Genomic DNA, 7,500 nt, shown 5'->3' with positions numbered 1-7,500 from the left:
CATCAATGCATCTCAGGTACAACTTCAAATGGAGTCTATAAGTCACACATATGAGCAGTGTTGGAAAGAAATACTATCAGACCCAAATCTAATCTTCCAAGGGGGAAGAACATGTTGTATGGTGACTCTTTAGAAAAGACAGGGATGGAGGCAAGGAGGGAAGGGATGGAGGCAAGGAGGGAAGGGATGGAGGCAAGGAGGGAAGGGATGGAGGGAGGAGATGAAGGGGTAGAGGGAGGAGGTGAGGGGATGGAGGCAAGGAGGGAAGGGATGGAGGCAAGGAGGGAAGGGATGGAGGCAAGGAGGGAAGGGATGGAGGGAGGAGATGAAGGGGTAGAGGGAGGAGGTGAGGGGATGGAGGCAAGGAGGGAAGGGATGGAGGGAGGAGGTGAAGGGATGGAAGCAAGGAGGGAAGGGATGGAGGGAGGAGATGAAGGGATGGAGGCAAGGAGGGAAGGGATGGAGGCAAGGAGGGAAGGGATGGAGGCAAGGAGGGAAGGGATGGAGGCAAGGAGGGAAGGGATGGAGGGAGGAGGTGAAGGGATGGAGGCAAGGAGGGAAGGGATGGAGGCAAGGAGGGATGGGATGGAGGCAAGGAGGGAAGGGATGGGAGGCAAGGAGGGAAGGGATGGAGGCAAGGAGGGAAGGGATGGAGGCAAGGAGGGAAGGGATGGAGGCAAGGAGGGAAGGGATGGAGGCAAGGGAGGGATGGGATGGAGGCAAGGAGGGAAGGGATGGAGGCAAGGAGGGAAGGGATGGAGGCGGAGGGAAGGGATGGAGGCAAGGAGGGAAGGGATGGAGGCAAGGAGGGAAGGGATGGAGGGAGGAGATGAAGGGTAGAGGGAGGAGGGAGGGGATGGAGGCAAGGAGGGAAGGGATGGAGGGAGGAGGTGAAGGGGTGGAGGGAGGAGATGAGGGGATGGAGGGAGGAAGTGAAGGGATGGAGGGAGGAGGTGAAGGGGTGGAGGTGAAGGGATGGAGGGAGGAGATGAAGGGGTGGAGGGAGGAGGTGAAGGGGTGGAGGGAGGAGGTGAAGGGGTGAGGTGAAGGGGTGGAGGCAGGAGGTGAAGGGGTGGAGGGAGGAGATAAGGGGTGGAGGGAGGAGGGAAGGGGTGGAGGGAGGAGGTGAAGGGGTGGAGGGAGGAGATGAATGGGTGGAGGGAGGAGGTGAAGGGGATGGAGGGAGGAGGTGAAGGGGTGGAGGGAGGAGGTGAAGGGATGGAGGGAGGAAGTGAAGGGATGGAGAGAGGAGGTGAAGGGGTGGAGAGAGGAGGTGAAGGGATAGAGAGAAGAGGTGAAGGGGTAGAGAGAGGAGGTGAAGAGATAGAGGGAGGAGGTGAAGGGGTGGAGGGAGGAGGTGAAGGGATGGAGGGAGGAGATGAAGGGGTGGAGGGAGGAGGTGAAGGGGTGGAGGGAGGAGGTGAAGGGGTGGAGGGAGGAGGTGAAGGGATGGAGGGAGGAGATAAAGGGGTAGAGGGAGGAGGTGAAGGGGTGGAGGGAGGAGATGAAGGGATGGAGGGAGGAGATTAATGGGTGGAGGGAGGAGGTGAAGGGGTGGAGGGAGGAGGTGAATGGGTGGAGGGAGGAGGTGGAGGGAGGAGGTGAAGGGGTGGAGGGAGGAGGTGAAGGGGTGGAGGGAGGAGGTGAAGGGGTGGAGGGGGAGAAGGGGTGGAGGGGGAGGTGAAGGGGTGAGGTGAAGGGGGGGAGGGAGGAGGTGAAGGGGTGGAGGGAGGAGGTGAAGGGGTGGAGGGAGGAGGTGAAGGGGTGGAGGGAGGAGATGAAGGGGTGGAGGGAGGAGGTGAAGGGGTGAGGTGAAGGGGTGGATGGAGGAGATGAAGGGGTGGAGGGAGGAGGTGAAGGGGTGAGGTGAAGGGGTGGAGGCAGGAGGTGAAGGGGTGGAGGGAGGAGATAAAGGGGTAGAGGGAGGAGGTGAAGGGGTGGAGGGAGGAGATGAATGGGTGGAGGGAGGAGGTGAAGGGGATGGAGGGAGGAGGTGAAGGGGTGGAGGGAGGAGGTGAAGGGATGGAGGGAGGAAGTGAAGGGATGGAGAGAGGAGGTGAAGGGGTGGAGATTGGAGGTGAAGGGATAGAAGAAGGGTGGGGGTAGAGAGAGGAGGTGAAGAGATGAGGGAGGAGGTGAAGGGGTGGAGGGAGGAGGTGAAGGGATGGAGGGAGGAGATGAAGGGGTGGAGGGAGGAGGTGAAGGGGTGGAGGGAGGAGGTGAAGGGGTGGAGGGAGGAGGTGAAGGGATGGAGGGAGGAGATAAAGGGGTAGAGGGAGGAGGTGAAGGGGTGGAGGGAGGAGATGAAGGGATGGAGGGAGGAGGTGAAGGGGTGGAGGGAGGAGGTGAATGGGTGGAGGGAGGGGTGGAGGGAGGAGGTGAAGGGGTGGAGGGAGGAGGTGAAGGGAGGAGGTGAAGGGGTGGAGGGGGAGGTGAAGGGGTGGAGGGGGAGGTGAAGGGGTGAGGTGAAGGGGTGGAGGGAGGGGAGGTGAAGGGGTGGAGGGAGGAGGTGAAGGGGTGGAGGGAGGAGATGAAGGGGCGGAGGGAGGAGGTGAAGGGGTGAGGTGAAGGGGTGGATGGAGGAGATGAAGGGATGGAGGGAGGAGATTAATGGGTAGAGGGAGGAGGTGAAGGGGTGGAGGGAGGAGGTGAAGGGGTGGAGGGAGGAGGTGAAGGGGTGGAGGGAGGAGGTGAAGGGGTGGAGGGGGAGGTGAAGGGGTGAGGTGAAGGGGTGGAGGGAGGAGGTGAAGGGGTGGAGGGAGGAGATGAAGGGGCGGAGGGAGGAGGTGAAAACTGAGGTGAAGGGGTGGATGGAGGAGGTGAAGGGGTGAGGTGAAGGGAGGAGGTGAAGGGGTGGAGGGAGGAGGTGAAGGGGTGAGGTGAAGGGGTGGAGGGGTGAGGTGAAGGGGTGGAGGGAGGAGGTGAAGGGGTGGAGGGAGGAGGTGAAGGGAGGAGGTGAAGGGATGGAGGGAGGAGATAAAGGGGTAGAGGGAGGAGGTGAAGGGGTGGAGGGAGGAGATGAAGGGATGGAGGGAGGAGATTAATGGGTGGAGGGAGGAGGTGAAGGGGTGGAGGGAGGAGGTGAAGGGGTGGAGGGAGGAGGTGAAGGGGTGAAGGGGTGAGGTGAAGGGGTGGAGGGGTGAGGTGAAGGGGTGGAGGGAGGAGGTGAAGGGGTGGAGGGAGGAGGTGAAGGGATGGAGGGAGGAGATAAAGGGGTAGAGGGAGGAGGTGAAGGGGTGGAGGGAGGAGATGAAGGGATGGAGGGAGGAGATTAATGGGTGGAGGGAGGAGGTGAAGGGGTGGAGGGAGGAGGTGAAGGGGTGGAGGGAGGAGGTGAAGGGGTGGAGGGAGGAGGTGAAGGGGTGGAGGGAGGAGGTGAAGGGGTGGAGGGGGAGGTGAAGGGGTGGAGGGGGAGGTGAAGGGGTGGAGGGAGGAGGTGAAGGGGTGGAGGGAGGAGGTGAAGGGGTGGAGGGAGGAGGTGAAGGGGTGGAGGGGGGAGGTGAAGGGGTGGAGGGGGAGGTGAAGGGGTGAGGTGAAGGGGTGGAGGGAGGAGGTGAAGGGGTGGAGGGAGGAGGTGAAGGGGTGGAGGGAGGAGATGAAGGGGTGGAGGGAGGAGATGAAGGGGCGGAGGGAGGAGGTGAAAACTGAGGTGAAGGGGTGGATGGAGGAGGTGAAGGGGTGAGGTGAAGGGGTGGAGGGAGGAGGTGAAGGGGTGGAGGGAGGAGGTGAAGGGGTGGGGTGAAGGGGTGAGGTGAAGGGGTGGAGGGAGGAGGTGAAGGGGTGGAGGGAGGAGGTGAAGGGATGGAGGGAGGAGATAAAGGGGTAGAGGGAGGAGGTGAAGGGGTGGAGGGGTGAGGTGAAGGGGTGGAGGGAGGAGGTGAAGGGATGGAGGGAGGAGATAAAGGGGTAGAGGGAGGAGGTGAAGGGGTGGAGGGAGGAGATGAAGGGATGGAGGGAGGAGGTGAAGGGGTGGAGGGAGGAGGTGAAGGGGTGGAGGGAGGAGGTGAAGGGGTGGAGGGGGAGGTGAAGGGGTGGAGGGGGAGGTGAAGGGGTGAGGTGAAGGGGTGGAGGGAGGAGGTGAAGGGGTGGAGGGAGGAGGTGAAGGGGTGGAGGGAGGAGATGAAGGCATTTTTTCCCAGGTGAAGGGGTGGATGGAGGGAGGTGAAGGGGTGAGGTGAAGGGGTGGAGGGAGGAGGTGAAGGGGTGGAGGGAGGAGGTGAAGGGGTGAGGTGAAGGGCTGGAGGGGTGAGGTGAAGGGGTGGAGGGAGGAGGTGAAGGGGTGGAAGTGAAGGGGTGGAGGGAGGAGGTGAAGGGGTGGAGGGAGGAGGTGAAGGGGTGAGGTGAAGGGGTGGAGGGAGGAGGTGAAGGGGTGAGGTGAAGGGGTGGAGGGAGGAGGTGAAGGGGTGGAGGGAGGGAGGTGAAGGGGTGGAGGGAGGAGGTGAAGGGGTGAGGTGAAGGGGTGGAGGGGTGAGGTGAAGGGTGGAGGGAGGAGGTGAAGGGGTGGAGGGAGGAGGTGAAGGGGTGAGGTGAAGGGGTGGAGGGAGGAGGTGAAGGGGTGAGGTGAAGGGGTGGAGGGAGGAGGTGAAGGGGTGGAGGTGAAGGGGTGGAGGGAGGAGGTGAAGGGGTGGAGGGAGGAGGTGAAGGGGTGAGGTGAAGGGGTGGAGGGAGGAGGTGAAGGGGTGAGGTGAAGGGGTGGAGGGAGGAGGTGAAGGGGTGAGGTGAAGGGGTGGAGGGAGGAGGTGAAGGGGTGAGTAGTATCGACTACATGGCATGTGGCGATAACGTCAACGTGTGTCGCAGTGATGAATGTCCCCCATTCTGGTTTCCCTGTCGGTACCGGTCCTAGCCTGTGTTTCGCTGGTTGATGCCCCCAGAGAGATGGCCCTTATCTTCCCCAGAAAACAGAGGGAGAGAAAAGGCAGAGGGAAGCAGAGAGAGAGAGAGAGAGAAAGATAGAAAGAGGCAGAGTGAGAGAGAGAGAGAGAGAGAGAGAGAGAGAGAGAGAGGAGGGGTGGAAAAATAAACAAAATATACATTTTTCTATTGGAGAGCGAGTGGTGGCCAACGAGTCTTTGAACAGAGAGGAGGAACTCACAGGAACGCCACCGAGGTCACTTCCTTCCAGAATGGGCATCTGGGAGGTAGGGTGTGCGTGTGTGTTTAGGGAGGCAGAGGGTCACTATGTCAGCACTACAGGCATTTTTTCCCAGAGAGAGAAGAGAAAAAAAAAAAATCTGATCTGCCAGTTACAATGTTCCACCGCTTGTTCTCTTGACATCTGTCACAACTGCACACTCAACAACCTTCTCATAGACCCGCACCAAGCCAAATACACTTTAGTGTCTACAGCTAGGTACAGAATATTTGATTGACCATGTAACTAGGGCCGGAGTTTTTCCTATTTCAGTCATTTGGTCATGATCAGGAAAAACTCTAGGCCTTGTCTGTAGCTCTTGCTGTTTGAAGCTCTCTAGCACTGTTCAACACTTTCCCTCTCTCTTGGTCCATCTCTTCTCCTCCCTGGTCTGTCCATTTCATGTCCCTCCTCTACCCCGTCCCTCCCTCTATCTCACCCTCTCTCTCCAGAGACATGGTAGTGGTTCTTTAACACATTGTGTGTGTGTTCTGTTTACATTAGCCGCGGCTGAGTGGCCAAAGCTAGCGCAGTAACAGGCTGTCAATGTGATTTATGAGCACATCACACACTGTCTGAGCCTGCCAGTCACACACACACACGCGCGCGCACACACACAACATATACACACACACACACACACACACACACACACACACACACACACACACACGGTCCCAAATGGCTAGTGTGACAGACAGAGTCACTTCATCAAGCTGACTTCTGACCAGCCCAATGCACCACTCACAAACACGTACGCAAACACACACTCTTTCAGCATCACTTCTACACAGAAAAGAGCGAGTGGAACAATCAGAGAATAGAGAAGAGGTCAAAAAGTCACAGTCATCGATGCACAAACACTCAAAAAGGCACAGGGGAGATTTGTATTTTTTTTTATCCTACTCTCTCTCTCCATCCTTCTCTCTCTCCATCCCTCTCTCTCTCTCCATCCCTCTCTCGCCATCCCTCTCTCTCTCCATCCCCCTCTCTCTCCATCCCTCTCTCGCCATCCCTCTCTCTCTCAATCCCTCTCTCTCTCCATCCCTCTCTCTCCCTCCCTCTCTCTCTCTCTCCTCTCTCCCTCTCTCTCTCCATCCCTCTCTCTCTCCATCCCTCTCTCTCCATCCCTCTCTCTCTCCATTCCTCTCTCTCCATCCCTCTCTCTCAATCCCTCCGTCTCTCTCCATCCCTCTCTCTCACATCCCTCTCTCTCTCCATCCCTCTCTCTCTCTCCCCCCTCTCTCTCCATCCCTCTCTCTCTCTCCCTCTCCATCCCTCTCTCTCTCCATCCCCTCTCTCTCCATCTCTCTCTCCCTCTCTCTCCATCCCCTCTCTCTCCATCTCCCATCCCCCTCTCTCTCTCCCCCTCTCCATCCCCCTCTCTCCCCATCCCTCTCTCTCCCCCTCTCTCTCCATCCCCCCATCCCTCTCTCTCTCCATCTCTCTCTCTCCATCTCTCTCTCTCTCCATCCCTCTCTCTCTCTTTCCATCCCCCTCTCTCTCCATCGCTCTCTCTCTTTCTCTCTCTCTCTCTCTCTCCATCCCTCCCTCTCTCCCTCTCTCCTTCTGGTGAATGACCAAAAGCGAAACACAGAGCTTTTCCTCATTTAATCACATCTTTCCATCCATCTGTTTTATCCATTATTATTAGAACTACTAATAAGAATAAATATCATAAATGACTAATTAAGTTCTCATCTGTGTACTACAGTACATAGGGGGTGCCTATCCCCTAGGCACTTCACCTATCCCCTTCCACTATCCCCTAGACACTTCCCCTATCCCCTAGACACTTCCCCTATCCCCTAGGCACCTCCCCTATCCCCCAGGCACTTCCCCTATCCCCTAGGCACTTCCCCTATTCCCTAGGCATTTCCCCTATCCCCTAGGCACTTCCCCTATCCCCTAGGCACTTCCCCTATCCCCTTCCCCTATCTCCTAGGTACTTCCCCTATCCCCTAGGCACTTCCTCTATCCCCTAGACCAGTGGTTCTTAACCTTGTTGGAGGTACTGAACCCCACCAGTTTCATATGCGCATTCACCGAACCCTTCTTTATTGGAAAAATAAAATATGATGTTTTCAAATTCAAAACATAGTTTACTGGTGCACAAAATGAACCGTGCATCAACGTCACTGTGTTCAAAGAACAAAATCATCAAAACATGATTTTCACACAAAAACAAAAACATAATAATGAATATTTGCTGCAAATCAATGTAACTTCTGTTGTTGCCTTTCAGAGACCAGTACAGAAATGCGCGGCTTCACCTTGGCAAATGCCAATCTCATGTCATTTTCGCAACAAAGTATGTTCAAAGTATGTTCATTTTTAAGTCCAGCATCCTCAAAGGATTGCTCGCA

General features: G+C 57.4%; 1 protein-coding gene across 7 annotated transcripts in view; it reads right to left on the bottom strand.

Annotated features, from left to right (window-relative positions):
• The window catches only part of foxp4 (forkhead box P4), a 211,449-nt gene that overhangs the window by 45,745 nt on the left and 158,204 nt on the right, over window positions 1-7,500 (bottom strand). The gene's annotated exons all lie outside the window — the stretch shown is intronic.

This window comes from Oncorhynchus keta, chromosome 21 (genome assembly GCF_023373465.1).
Source record: "Oncorhynchus keta strain PuntledgeMale-10-30-2019 chromosome 21, Oket_V2, whole genome shotgun sequence".
NCBI lineage: Eukaryota > Metazoa > Chordata > Actinopteri > Salmoniformes > Salmonidae > Oncorhynchus > Oncorhynchus keta.
This window is presented reverse-complemented; position numbering and strand designations above follow the sequence as displayed.